The 15,731-nt window shown below is 44.8% G+C and overlaps 1 protein-coding gene across 3 annotated transcripts in view; it reads left to right on the top strand.

Moving 5' to 3' along the window:
* LOC119456398 (irregular chiasm C-roughest protein-like) overlaps positions 1 to 15,731 on the top strand; it is an 812,164-nt gene that overhangs the window by 208,180 nt on the left and 588,253 nt on the right. For 2 of the 3 annotated variants that reach the window (XM_049669813.1, XM_049669810.1), the window contains exon 3: positions 3,514 to 3,552. The exons of the other annotated variant lie outside the window; for it this stretch is intronic. The gene's annotated coding sequence lies outside the window, so the exon portion shown is untranslated. The remainder of the gene's footprint in view (positions 1 to 3,513; positions 3,553 to 15,731) is intronic. 3 annotated transcript variants of the gene reach the window in all.

Below are 15,731 nucleotides of genomic sequence, written 5' to 3'. Positions count from 1 at the left end.
CACTAATTGCATTAGTTACTGTTTAAATGTTCCTTGGCCAAAGCACTAAAGTGGATAGACATAAAAGTGTATGAATAGATAACTCCTCAATATTTATGGATAACACTTAGTATGCACGATGAGAAATATCTTTGCAAAGCACCTACAACTTTTAAGAAATCTTCGTTAAGAGGAACTTCAGGAAATTACCAAAATATCTGACGTCCCATGTGTCCCTACCGGATCCCCCTTAATGAGGCATGCAGCGTATAACACATTTGACAAGTCTTGCTCTCGTGAAGCAATTGGCGGCAGTACACGTAGTTTGTTTGCTGCTATGGCGATATCTATCCACATCCCCCACATTTCAGCCTTTTGCCAATAGAATATCAATGAAGCTGTAAAAGGGTGGACGACAAGAAATCAGTTTTATAACGTTCACCTACAATTTCTACAATTTTTTGCACGCCACGCCTCAAAGTTAAGCCATGTTTAGGAAATGCAACAGTAATCGTGCATCAGAAACAAAGGCATCAGCTCGTGGTAAACGTAGGAGAAGGAGGGCTTCAACTTGGTACAGGTTGACCTATCCTTGCAAATGCTGCCTGCAAGTTTTCCACACGAGCACCACTTATGAACTGAGGTAAAGCATTGAGCCCGCCAGAACGCATGTAAGAGATACTGATGGTTACAGCGTGTTGGAACCGGGGCGCACCATCCACTGCTGTGCCATCCATCCCATCTTTCCCCGCTAGCCTGCGCACACGGCTCACATTTCATACTCCAGCTCTGTCTCGCGAAGGAAATTGAATAGGAGCCGAAACAACCCCCTCCAAAATAACCAGCATACTCGCGGGAACCAAATTTCACTTGCGCTTGTATGCGAAGCCATTCTACGTAAACGTAAGCACCGGACCTGTTGAAGTCTAGTCTTTTTATGGCCAGAAACACTCTAGGCATCGCGAACCGCCGGACACTACTGACCCTTTATAAACGGATCAGCTATCTAGGAGTTGACATGACAAATTGCACATGCACCTTGTCTCCACTGCAACCCCACTGTCGATATACATGTACAAGCTTTAGTCGTCAGAGCGCCATGACATCGGAGGCCGGCTTTTTTTTCTTTATTTTACTGGAATTTATTATTTATATACTTTTTGCCGGGATGTGATTTTAATTAAAATGGGGTTTGGGGATGGAGAAACTTAAGCTGTATTACCATCCATGGCTAAATTCTGGTTTGCACGGTTCTTTAGCACCCTGAATGAGGCATGGATTAACTTCGTTAATGTAGGCGACGATGAGGCGTTACGCAATTAACGGCGGCGTTAATCTGCGACAGTTCATTTAGGGATGTTTACTCGCTTATGCCGCGTGATGATGGAAATATAGACCCTTTTCTCCGCTCCGAACGAACGTGGTTGGTTCGAGTGCAGTTTTTTGGATTATTTCCGTTTGTGCTAATGAAGTTGAAACAAGTACTTGTTTTCTGTGAAGCTTTCTTTTTAAACTTAAAACTATGAGCTAACAGGTTACGGCAACGTGTTCTTTCTTTCAGCTCTTATCTGCTTTGGTAATCTGCTTTGGGACTGAGGTGGTGCGCTGAAACCCATCTTCCTATTAAGCATAGATGCAGCAACAAAGCTTACCATGCTCACGCGTGAGGTCACGCAACTTGTATGGAAAACGCCAAGTTCCCGGCATACCCGTCTTCATCGCTGGAAATCATCTCTCTGATTTCGTACAACGTCTCGGCTATCTCGAACCAAGACAAATGTTATCCACTGAGTGTGTCATGATCTACCTTTCACCAATACTTTTACCTATCGCATCGGAATGGCCGATACTGCTGCCTGTGAGGACTGCAGCAGCAGAGAAACCATATAACATGTCCTTTGTGCAGATATGTTGTTCATAAGAATTGCAACAATGCATTCGTAGCCCACTGCTGCTACGTTTTGTGAGGTCGGTATTCCAAGATGATTTGTTCTGGCTATAGTCTGTCGTCGATTCGCAGTAGCGTAGTCGCGAGCGAATATTTCTGTATACAGTATCGAAGACAGTCAAACAAAATGTGTTCAATAGTTTCCTCGCAAGCACAGTTATAACAACCAGCATTGTCGGCCATACTGGTACGGAATGCATAAGAATTTCCAAAAGCTACTCCGAGCCATTGTCGACAAAGCAGGGTAGCATCGCTTCGGCGGAGTTTTGGTGGCATGCAAGTGTGAGGCACTCCATGCGGTGCAATCGGTTGTTTTGAAAACTTTGTGTGTGCCACACAGCGAGCATGATGTCTTGTTCAGTACGCGAAGTATTCTAGCTTCATTTGAGCGTGAAAATTGTATCTATTCTGGCGTGCTGTCTTCAAGAACTGTTCAAACACCATTACCGGCGTGCTCGGTATGCCTTTTGCCGTAGCGACTAGTAAGCCTTTGAAACATCATGAGGTTCTCTTTCTTGGTTAATATTTGATCAAGGTCGCTGATGTCGAACACCATATGTTGGTATGACCTGCGCCGCTTACAGGGCTGACGGTAATTGAAACACGTGAGCAAGTATGTGCAACACGAAATGGCGCCAAAATGGAAAGAAAGCAACTAAAATCGTTACAAAAGCACATACACTCAGTGCCTTTCAGTGTTTGTTTGAAGAGACGAAAGTCGGAAGGCGTAAGATTACTCATGAACGCACCCTGGCTCTAAATAAACGCAAATATGTCGTGATTCTGTACCTGCATTCGGTCTTATTCACTCTGAAATACGTGAATACTTGGCAGGAGACGACAATATTACGTCGCATTTTCCGAAAAAAGAAAAAAAAAAAGAAAAACTTGACGGCGTTTGTGCGGCGTTTCAGCGAAGGGATGACGACAGAGGTGCTCTTCGCAGCAATGGTCATTAGGTGAAATACGCCCCCAGCTTGCACTCTTTATTACAGGCCTCGTTTAAAACGCATACGGTTCTCTTGCGGTAAAGTCTGCATTGACCACACTTAAAGTTGTATTAGCATACACCCGAAAAACACTATTACTGATTAATAAGCTAGACCTCATTTAGGACGTCATCGTCGCTTGTAAAGCGGAACACCGGATTTCACCAATGCGTCTATTATCACGAGATGCACGGATAAGGAAATTATTGTGACCGCGGAGGTGTTTCATACCCAAAGGCACGCGCAGATGTGTAAATCAGTCCTCCATATTCCTAATAGAGGCTCTTATCCCCATCATACTTAACCCCACACACGTGTGAATATATTATGTGCTTTACAGTTGTGTTGGTCGTTTTCTTTTGGATTTAGTTTTGGCGCATTTCGCTGGGTCTATATTTGTTCACGGGAGTCCGGTAAACCTTCAGTAAAAAGAGAGCGCTCGTGTCTTTTTTTCTTTTCTTTTGTCCGTTTCAGTTTTTGCGCTGCTCCGCTGTGAAAGTATTTCAACTCGCCCAGTTCCATGTTATTACGTTTTTTGCATCTATTATATTGCGCCTATTAACTTTGCTTCCTATTCTTTCTTTTTATTTGTTGCAGCAAAGCAGCGCATTGATGGAAGGGGCCTGCGTTTCAATGGTGAGTTTAACAGCTTTAGGTTAGCTCACGGTGAAAGAAATATCCGTCGGTTAGCTGTATTTTTTCATACGTGTGCAGGCACTGTGCCGCTTCGGGTGTAGCCTCTGAAGTGAGCAATTTGTTTCACTTTGTTATCGTTTTATACAACACTTAAGCAAACCACTTAGCTCAGTACCTATACTGTGTACTTGCTGGGCTCGTCGCCATTACTTTTGCCGCTGTCCTCGGCCACGTCTATACTCAGCGCGTCTGTGCACTATACAATTAGAGCGCTTTATGAGGTGAAATCAGGGTAATTTTAATAGTTCATATGCCACTCCACAGTTAGACAGCCTGATAACTGAGAACTTAAGCATGTACACGTATAATAATACAAACTGCTTCGTTAAGTTTTGAGTACGACGATCTATTTAGCGTTAGCTCCGGGTATGATACCTTTTTATCGAATTAGAGAAAGTACTGATGGAAAGAGATCTTTAAAATATGCAAAGAACTTTATTAACATAAATGAGATCAATAAATGCGTGCATAAGTTTCATAACATTTTTGTAGCACCTCAACTGCGGCCTATAATGAAAGAATCACATTGGCCTGTTCTGTGCATTTTGCGCAGCGCACGCTATAGACTGCGGTCGCTGACGCCCATTTTTTACCTTTAAGGATAACAACATTGAAGATGCTTGTTTTGTTACACTTGAGAATATACCCTCAAATAGGGCGTGAGCGCTTTCAATGTCTAAAAGAATGCTGTAGCAACATGAAGACTATATAGGAGCTTAATCGATGATTGATGATGGCTCGGTATAGGCTGATATCTTATAAACAAAGAAAAAAAGAAGCGAATAAGATACAAGAAAAAAGTTAGCTTTGAGATTCTCGACCTGTTGTGCAGCTACCCAAGCCGAGAGAAAATCGGTTTGTTACAAGCTGTTAAAGCGGCACGTTTTCTATTTTCCCTTGTAGCTGAATCATCCGAGGCGAAACCGGTTCTTCGGAGAATTCCTAAAATTAAAAACTAAATAAAGAAAAGCGCAGCAGCAGGCCGCTGGCTGCCCCCCCCCCCCCCCCCCCCCCCGCGAATCGCGTGCGTCGCAATCTGTGCAGGTCTTCGTCCGTTTACGACGAGATTCACGGTCGTCGCAATCAGCACAACGGCATGCACGCCCGGGTTCGACGAGCTTAAAGCCGTGGATAAGGAACCGCCACCTTCGCTGCCTCTTTTCGGCCGTTCGTGCCGCGACGAGCAGTAAAACGCCGCTTCTGATCTCCTTTCTCCGGGCTTGTGCATTGCGCTCGTGCTGCTGATTTCACCGCAGGCAGTTTAGAGCCGCTTGCCGTTGAAGGCTGACTGCAGGAGCATTCCTGCCCTCGTTTCGCCCAAATAATCGAAAACAAAGGATCTACCTTTCTTCAAGAAGACGTTATCGGGCGTGCGCAAGAAACTGCACGGAAGAGTGAGACACAATATGTGAAATGTATAACATGATCACTGGAGCACGAAATGTAAGATTTAATTTAAAACGACAGGCCGCCGGAGCGTTATATAGAAGCTTTCCCGCAGACAAAACAGGCGAGGAGGAAAGTGCCCTTTAACCAGGGGAGCAAGGACATTCTTTATTTTTGCTTTCACCAGCACATCGACACGCGCGGTTGCCTGTATCCAGTTAGCTGGTAAAGGCTCCATTATTTCAATAAAAAAGAAAAGAAATAAAGATTATCTCTATTGAACCTTGACTGCGTAACTTGTCGTAGCATTCCACATTTTGTCGCGAACTCGTCCAATACGTCTACCGCTTAAGAAATTATTTCTCCAGTCGTTTGGTCGACCATTGTGATACGTAATTGCTTGGTAACACCCTTTCCTATGAGACGTCGGTTCTCACTATACACACGAACAACGATAGGTGGAAACCTTCTGGATTAAAAATAAAAAACTATAAGTAAAGTTCATCGTTCGGTGACTGCGAATCTGCTGAGAAAGTTTCGCTCTTAGAAGGCGTTGGTCGTTCCGATTAGGCATTATCTCCTATTTCTCTTGCTTTGATAATTTCTTGGCTAACCTCTTTGCTCGCGGCGCGGACACACACAGTGATGTCGGAAGCTACATATTCCGTCCAATTTCCTTGTTTTTTTCCCCCCCTCCGAAATCAATTAAGTTGCTAGTCAGTGTTTTGCATATTTCTCCTCATCTCACGTGCCTTTTTATATGATAATTTAGTATATAATGCAAAAAAAAACTACTCGCCCGGATTCCCGTCATTTTACCATACAGGATGTTCTGCATCGGTCTTTTTTGTGTAACATTTTTTTTAAATTGTATGTGAAAGCTCCTTGAGCTGGATCACTCGAAGAGGCACACCGTATTCGCAAGAGAAATAAAAATGCACAGTTGACTAAAAGTAATCGCCAAAATTTCACTCAAAAGCTTCCCAGCTTGCTGTACAATTACAGTTTAGACGTTGTACCGGTCGATTAGAAAGGCATACCTACTTGGAACAAATTTTGAGGATGACACCCCCATGGTAGCCCAGTGGCTATGGCATTAAGCTGCTGACCTCCAGGTCGCGGGTTGAATTCTGACCGCTGCCCCTACATTTCGATGAGGGTGTAATGCGAAAACTCTCGTGTACCTAGATTTAGGTGTGTAGCAAAACCCCAGGCGGTAAAAATAATTCTGAATTTTCTTAGGTCAAGGATGACAAAACGTTTCAGGTATGCGTTTCTAAAGTGTACGACAATATGCCCCTGATCCCTGTTATTTCTCTGGCAGTACATACAAAGGCATTTTCTTTTGAAGTGGGACACCAGCGCATTTTAACGCAAGCTTGACGGCGCATATCTTGAGAATGGTGCCATCCTTAGAATTCGTTCCAAGTGGATATTCCTTTTGAACTCACCGGTTACAATGCCTAAATTGCAATATGTCCCTTAAGTTAGCTAGTTAGGAAGTTTCTTAGGACAATTTAGTTAAATATTCAAATATTAATTGTTATTAATTGTGCAAGAAAAAAATAAAAACTCGTCTTCGATCAATACAGCTCGAAAAAAAGAAAAGTGGTTTCTGCCACAGAACTGACCAGACCGCGGTTATGTAGATCTATAAAATGCATGGCAATTTTGCGTTTTTATTCGTTTCTTCTTTTTTCATTGCTGTGTAAACCCCCCCCCCCCCCCCAAAAAAAAAAAATGCGTGTGTGTATACGCCAATAAAAGCGCATAATTGTTTTAGTTTATTAAAAACAGACAATCATTTATTTACGTTTTGCTCGATTGCCACATACTACCACAATCTGCAAAACGTATTACACTATTGTGCTTAATCAAATATAGAAAGTTTACCCAATGACCTATCGCGACATCAAAGGTTGCGCTGGTATGTATACGCTTAGTTCACGCATTCCTCACTTTTGGATCGTATAAGCGATCCACAATAGCTACGAAACGTCAAATTAATGAAAAGGACGTACAAAAAATAACTTTTTTTACCTGGCTCAAGAAAATCGCGCATAGCTTGGTGACCGCGCGGTCATGCCCGAGCGCATGACAATTTAATGTACGTATACAAGGACTGGCATTCATTGTTGTTACGTTTCTTTCTTCCTCTCTTGCTCTTGCAAGTATGTATAATGTGATCGCGCGTTAAAGTTGACTTTCTTTATATTTCTCGTAATTGTATTTTAATCGTATTTATTTGATCTTTTCGGCCATTTTCGTAGTCGGTGGTTCATGGTGGTCGGTCTTTCACTGATGACGCCAAGGTGCCGATGCAAAGGGCGCGCGCTCACACACAATCTAGTTGCCGGGGGCGTTCGCTGCCGAACTCCAGCTATTATAGACATAGAGTTTCTCTATATATTACCCAGAGGGAAATCTGGCGCTGCTGCGCTGTGGTATGCATGGTAATGCCAGTATATTGTGACTTAGGATTGGCATCGTTCTTTGGATAGCCAGGACGCCTTGAAGACGCGCCTGGCTACCACCGTTCCGTCTGTCACAATGATTGATTTCCAGCTCAAACAGCACGTAAAAATCTGTTTTAGCTTTATTATTACACAAAAACATGTTTTGTTTGATTTTGAGGACCTATTATTGGACGTACAATTAAATGAAACGTAAAAAGTATCAGCTGGCCGCTACAGTTGGAGGACAGACGACAAGATTCTTTCTCGTTTTGGAACTTGTCGTCTGTTCTTGCTTTTCATCGATTGATTCTGCATTTTAGGTGAGTGAGCTTTATTGAGAGATGTAATATGGAGAATGAAAGCCGTTTATGTAGATTTTATTTCAAGAAAGCATTACTTGTGCAGCCATATCCACGTTTCAGACGAAGCCTCGTACAACAACAGCCAACACAAGCCTCGCAGACACATATCCCGTCATTTCCATGACGATACAACGCCCTTGTAGGCTGTGTTCCAATACTCGCCGTAGACGGCAAGATAGACGGCTAAGCGGACAGCGGCCATCTTAAGTCTCGTTTCAATTCTCACGAAGACATCAAAGTAGACAGCTTCGCGAAGGCAGCATCGAAGTCAAAAACGACGCAGGCTATTTTCCTGTCCAAACAAGATGGCGGCTGAGAAGGATGCTTGGAAATCTGACAGTAAGGTGTTCTGCGCACAAGAAAATGTAGACGCGCTTTACTGCACCCTTAATGTAAGTCACATCGTGTTTTTCATAGGTTCGCAAGCACAAAGGCTTAAAATAGAGAAATAATGTGTGCTTTTCTCAACTTTTTCTTGTCGCCGCGAGGTGGCATCACGTCTCAGAAGCGTCTTCCAGACGGTTCGAAACGCGTTCCATTACATGGCCTCGAAGCTGTCTCGGCTATCTCCTTAGCTGTCTACGTAGGCTGTCACCGATGCTGGCCAGAATTGGAGCACACCCTAAAGAACTCCCATAGACAGTGGCCCAAGGTTACCCTCTAGGTGTTGTAGTGAGAAACTCTATGATTATAGCTCTATGAGACGCACGTGCTGTCGTGCGAGAGCATTGAGGAGTCGGAAGGCTTAGACGCTGTTTTGGAACATTCGGAAAGAACAACCTTCCTCTTCTCCCGCTGTCCGGAGACCCTGTGACGGCTGCAAGAGAGGAGGATGCCAGTCGCCATCCACGCAGGCGCTCGCGATTCTGCAGACAACACACGTATGACGAATCGGCTCGTATGCATAGCCTTCTCCGTACTATATACCGCTACAGACGTGCTGGTTAACGGCTTCATTCTCTACGGAATTAGGAAATGATACAACATTGGAAACATCGTCACAGCAACAAATAGATGCATCCTTCAAGCGCGTCATTCTTTTAATAAAGAAAATAGCTTTATGAAAGAGTTCAGCTATTTGCTTACGTCGACAATCATCGTCGATGATTGTTGCAAATTTTTTAATGTTATTTTCAAGTTTGTATCTTCCCGGTAAGTGAAATGTAGCAGCCGGGATTATATTGCTTCAAACAGTTCCAGTGAACTGCAGTTAGCCCTTCCTATTTACCTGCGCCAGAGTATAATCCGGAAATCATGTGACGCGAGGCGCAATACACACGACCTTACGACAAGTTGTAAGCACTGAAAAGCATATTCACCTAGTTTTTGTAAAAATAAACCCCGCGTACTCTGAAAACAATTTATACTCCATACGAGGACAAAGACCGTGTGCGCTTGGCTTCCAGTCACCCATCTCGGGCGTTCCGAAAACAGATCCTTTATTACCACACCTTTCTTCGAGCATGAAGCCTTGTTCTTTTCTCGTTACGAGGTGCTGCGTGCCGATAATTCCCGCTTGTACTTGGCGCAGAAGGAAAAAAAGGAAGAAAGAAAAGCTTGATACGCATGAGAGCGTGGCTGTTGTGAATAAGGAAAGCATTATAAGCAAGAACAGAACAGAAGCCCGCACTGGGCTGTCCGTCAAGTAGCGGGGCTGAGTAACAAGTCGCTCTGCCTTGATCCCTGTCCGCGTGTTGCGAGGCTTAGGCCGGGAAGAAAAGGCGAACACGCACTGCGCAATTGGCTGATCAATACAGCGCACGTATCCGCATTGCCAGGAGTGGGAACGAGCTAAGCCTCGGGCCGCGTAAAGGGCAATTCTGCTGCTGCTTTTATACCTGCCAAGCATCGAGCTTCGTTGCTTCTTTTGTTCACGCTGAATGCACAAACTGTACCTACGCCTGAGCGTTCCGACGATTGCGCACACATCGGGGTGCAAGCATTTTGATTGTTTCCGCTTGAAACGCCTGTTTCTGTGACTGTTACAAAAAAAAAAAAGAAAGAACGTGGAAGCGATACTTGTGCGGATACATTCTTAATGCATGCGAATGCCTGCTCGTGACAGTTGAGCGCTCGCTTTGGCTTCATGCAATGAACTGCATCTTGAAGAGTGTGCACGTGTTAGTAGGCTGGCTGACAGCTAGATTCTTATTAAATGTTACCAGTGCAATATAAACGGGGCACAAAGAGAAGACTCAGGCACAAATAAGAGCTGGGTACTTGAAAGTATTGTAAGTAATTGTGTTACACTAGCTTGTTGGTTGCGGCATTCTTCATTCATGTTCTTGGCTCACGTTGATTGTTGATTCGACAATCAAGAGTCTACAGTTCAGTTTCATGTGTTGGTAGGGTGGCTGAAATAGTCTTTAGACCGAAAACCATCTGCCGTCATCTTGATCAAGAAAAGTTTTCAGCCGTTACACTTTTCGTAGTTCTTGCGCGTGAGGGGTTAAGCGGGGTGGGATGGCATCCTGTCTTGAATCCTTTGACCGACTTCTGTAGAGCTTGCGTGTCTTTGACTGCAGCAAGCCCTTTAACTTTCATAGCAGGTATCAGTACGTAGAGAACCTCACCTATACATGTGCGATGGTTCAGTCAGAACTATCTATTACCTTTAAAGTATAAACGTGGCAGCGGGAAATAAACGGTAGAAGAAGGGACACGTAAATTGGATTGGTGCTATCACCTACTAATAGCGCCATTATTTCTCTTGCCTTGCTTGCAGCGGGTGAGCGACGAGGTAAGTTTCAGCTTCGAGCGAACGTTTTGACAACAGGAATTTTCTTTCTCGGAGCCTTGACGAAGACAAGTTCCTTGTCAGAATGTCATCCCAGAAATTTTAGCTTCAGCAATATGTTCTTCAAGACACGTTCTATACTTCCACAAAGTTTCTACTTTATATAACTCTTACGCCAAATTTGTTTGGTACCTAAAAGTGGCTCTAACAGGCAACTGACTTAAGTTTCGGAATTTCCTCAGAACTCACTGACTTAACACACATATTTGTAGCTCTGTCTGTAAATCACGCACCCCTATCCGCCCCTCCCCTTTTCCCGTCCGCCCAATTTTCAGCCTGCTACGACATTTATAGTTCACAAGCAATCAGTGCACACGTAGTGATCACGCGGGCGCTTTCTACGTCACGAGTTTCCATGGCACACGTGTTCGTTAGTTACATTTTACTGTGTCTAGTTGAGCCAACAGCTTCTTTGGGTAGAGCGGGCAGGGGTAAGGCGTGAGAGATTGATGCATCGACGTGCCTCGAGCTTACAGATATGCCAGGTGATTCGTCCGGTCTATTAAAGTATTCCTTAGTTGTTAGCTAAAACAGTGTAGAGAGGCACCTAGTAATATATTTCCTGATTGAGATCAGTCCAATTTGAATTATACACTAACGTTCCAAGGCTATAGTACGCGACATTGAAAACTTTTTGCACAGGCTGTCAGAATTACAGATTGACCCTACTACGTACACGGCAATCACTTCCGTGCTTGCTTGAATAAACAATAAATCATGTACGGCTCTAACATGATGTTCTACTTGGGGTCTCAGAAAACGTTCTCAGACACCATTTATGTCGTGAATGTTCGACCGTGCGTATGAGCACATAATAAAATGAAACCTTTTGCATGGTTACATTAGGTCAAATGAAAGGTGCTCCAGAATTTTCAAAAATTCAAAGTTTGCTTCAAAGTTTGCTTTGGGTCTACTTTGTTCCGCATGATCGCATTCATCGCTGCGAAACCGAAGCTCTACACATGCGCCCTTCATAGGAGCGGTGCTGTATGTTGAAGCCCCAGAGCTGTTTCGACTCACCGGCGGGTCGGCTGAAGTGAGTAACGAGGAAACAGGTGAATCACACAAGTGTGTACAACCAAGCAGATTTGCAGTGCGCAATACTGTTCAACGAAGTTAGCGTATGATTTCACGCCATGCCTTTCAGAGCGCCACATAGCAAAAAATTAATATAGTTAGTAGGATTAGCATGGTTACCGACTTCAACACCGTTATATTGGGCCTATACCTACAGGACGACGACAACAATAAGAACGTCGTGGTAATATGAAGTGTTAGAGCTTTGGCTATATAGCGTTCTTCTAGAAGTTTACGCACACCTTGCCAAAACTGTAGCTGAAGAGATAAAATTTGGCGTCGCACACTGCTTTTTAACAAACGTACTTGCCTTGGGGATTTTTCCTACAGAAATTACATTAAAACTTAATGTACTTCTTTGCCGTGCCCTATGTCACAATGGCGCCACCGCGCTTTTGTCAGACGTAGGAACGGAAACGAGTTCCCATAGACAGCTGTGATGTCTCAGCGATATGATGCTGTAGTTAAACATAACCTATAAACGATGCAAGAGCTAACATATTTTCTTTTGTCATGGTAACGTGGCACAGTGAGAGCCATAGATGGGAAAAAGCGGCAGGAGTAACAGCGGGGCGTGGCGAACGATGGTAGCGATTACGATCATTCAAATCTAATGGCCAGCGGCAGCATAAACCAAGGAGACTCAAATGCCGTAATAGGCGAGAAAGCATATTTACAGGGTGTCCCAACTGTCATGTACCAAGAGTTAAAATATGCAAATGCCACGTAGCTGGACAGAACCAAGATAATGTTGTTTGCCGTCGCTTGGAGATACTGAGATTATTTCTTGCATTACTCATAATTATATAATTAATAATAAATAATTCAACTTCTCAAATATTTTAATTAGCTGAAAAGTGTAAACGAGAAAATTGTACAGCAGCTGGAGAAACTCCCGATACAGCTTTCTGTTCTTCAATACGTGCTTCATATAAATACGTTTTTCCGAGCGTGAAAGAAGCCCGCGAGACACGCAACATTGCTGCGCGACTGGCCGCTCGAGTCACTTTGATCACGAGGCTTGTTTGTGCTCACGAGGGTTTCGACGGGAATTAGGACGCAGGCTCCTTTCCCAAGTGTATCACCCCGAAGGACGCCGAACGCCAGGTCAGTGTACACTTGTGCCCAGAGTATATTGGCCAATAATGGGCGTACCAAATGTGGGTAATTTAGGGAACTCAAATAAATCAGACAGGCTGATAATAAACTGAAAGGAATAAACGAATTTAAGAAAATCAAACATTCGTAAAATTGGTAGCAGAAGAAAGCTTCGCTTTAATTTGTTGCCCAGCATATGCACCTCCCATCACCTGCATAACCCAGTTGTCACAATCGTCAAGTGGCGCCAAAAAAGAAAACTTTTTTTAACACGAAAGTGTTTTATTCCGGGGTCCACCAAGACTTCACTGACGTATTTCCGTCACGGAAATACGTCATAGAACATAATACAAAGAAAGAAACCAGAAGAAAAAGTTCCACAAACATGCAAATTTGGAAATCGAACCACGACCTCTCGGTCCGCGACGATAGATCGCCGAGCGTTTAACCCATTGCGCCACAAACGCATTTGCAGAGAGCTACACAGACGCGCCTTATATATCTAACACTCCTCCGTGTACCCGCGCTCTTGCTCGGGGCGGTGCCGCCGCCTACGAGCAGAAAAGAGAAGTACTGCATTATGACACTAAAGCCCGGGATACATGGAGCGAACTTCTCGACGAACTTCACGCGTCAAGTAACGACGCGGCGACACGACGCAGGATGTTTGCTGTTTGCAATACATGCGGCGAACGCCGCCGCGCGTTGGCCGCCGTGTTGGCGGCGGTCCCGGCCGCCCGCTTCGAACTGAATTTGGCGTTGTCCTTGTAGAATTCACTTAGTTGGAAGCAAATGACTGCGTAAACGGCTTTCGCTTAGTCTCAGGCCGCTTCGACGACAGAGTATTATGGATAACCTTGAGTAGTTTTCGAGATCGCTTCTCGTTTCGAACGCGTCTAAGCCTAGCGAAAGAAATATCCGATGCCAGTGCCATCTATCGGGGAAGTCGGGAGATATGCATGACGACAGCATGTGGCCTCTGAGATTCAGAAGATTTCTGTTGAAGGTTGTTGTAGAGAGCTTGCACTGCTTGTCTGTTTCCTCGCAGATCAGCGGATATGGGATGTACAATACAACGCGATTCCTGAGAGATCATACTAGGAACTACTCAATCGGTGCAGAGACATGCAGACACGGCAACACCAACGCTATTGCAGACGACGCAAAGGCGCGCGCGCGCGAAACACCAGATGTGCATTGCGACGGAACTAGTGCCTCCTGATTGGCTGTCGTCCACCGCTGCGCGCTAGACGCTTCCGGCGGCGGCGTTCGCCCGACGAAAATGTTGGACAGGCAGATCGGCTGCGTACGGAAATTCTTGACGCCGCCGTCGGACGTTCGCCGCCCGACGAAGTTCTTCGCTCGGACGCCGGTTATTCGCTCCATGTATTCCGGCCTTAACGCGCACCGACAGTGAACGCTTCGGTGGTCTCAGCACTACGACGCCTCGATGCCAGCATTCGAAGGGACGCTGGCATCAGAAGCACTACCAACGCCACATAGGTGGCGTTCACCGTACTCAGCACAGCGGAGCGTGGCCTCCGCAATTAGCTCTGAAAATGTTCTGAAGTTGATTGCGGAGGCTGCAATTACGACGCGCTGTACGCGCTGATTTGACTCGGTGACGATTCAGTTACGTGCTTTGTCTTGCGCGTTGTATAGTGTGTCAGTTACGTGCTTCGTCTTTCGCGTTGTGCTAGCGTGTGCAGCGTAGTGCAGCTTCCATATGCACGACGGTTGCTCATGGTCATCGACGTTGGTAGTCGTGATGGAGGAGACGTGCCACCAGGCGTCAGCGTGGGTGCATCAACGCCTAAGGGCGCTTTAGCCACAAAACACCAATAGACATTATATCAATGTGCAATAAACATTACACTACTTCTGTGAAGACACGTTTCACTTTCGTGTTCTATACCGATTCCTATATAAGAGGGATCAACCATATTTTTTTTTAAATAGCAGAGAAACCCGCCGCGGTGGCTTAGTCAGCTAAAGGCGTGCGTGGAGCACTAGATCGCGGGATCGAATCCGGCCGCGGCGGCCGCATTTCGATGGAGGCGAAATGCAAAACGCCGTGTGCTGCGTTGTAGTGCACGTTAGAACCCAGGTGGTCGAAATTAATCCGGAGCCTCCATACGGCGTGCCTCATAATCAGAACTGGTTTTGGCACGTAAAAACCCCAGAATCAACAATCAGAGACGCACTAGGTGTACCTAATCCATCATTGTTTATTGTTAAAACACTTAAAATGCATGATGTAAAGTCCCCATCGCTACCTTACCGCCATTTTGTCACATCGTTGTAAACTGTACATACGAAATGGGCAGATTTCGCGCTGCGTTAAAATACGCATGTCTGGAATTGTTGGCTTTAGATTGTTTCTTTACTTACTTATTGCCAGTGTATGATTATTTATAACATTCTCATCGTCGTAGTCCTCCTTTCACCAGGACTACAGATGCTGATTGCTCGAACAATTAAATTACTGGCAAATGTGCCAAACAATGCTTGCAGATTGATGACGCGAGAACCATTGCAATGCATCTGTAATAGCAATGTCATAGAGGTATTCACGAACTTTGCCACACATTTGTTTAACTCCACTGATGTGTTCTACATGACAGTTTTCTTGTCAAATATGAAGTCTACCCTAAAACATTTACATCCACTCGTACGTGATACAATTATGTGTCATGATGAGACAGGCAGAACTTGAGTGCACGTGCCAAGGTTTCATTTTATTTTATCTGCTGCAGAGATGACATTGTGTGTCAGCCTGTGGTACCCATTCATCCATGTAACTACCGAGTTCAGCTCAGAACTCTTCGTGAAAAAGAAAAAGAAGAAAGAAATTGATAGCCATCCCAGCCCCGCGAAAGTGGAGGTCCAGAGAAGCTGTTGAAACCCACCACTACATCTGCTGAGGGGGTATGCAATGCTTTA

Source organism: Dermacentor silvarum, chromosome 6, assembly GCF_013339745.2.
Source record: "Dermacentor silvarum isolate Dsil-2018 chromosome 6, BIME_Dsil_1.4, whole genome shotgun sequence".
NCBI classification, from domain to species: domain Eukaryota; kingdom Metazoa; phylum Arthropoda; class Arachnida; order Ixodida; family Ixodidae; genus Dermacentor; species Dermacentor silvarum.
The sequence above is the reverse complement of the archived record's forward strand: the minus strand, read 5'-3'. Positions and strand labels throughout refer to the sequence as shown.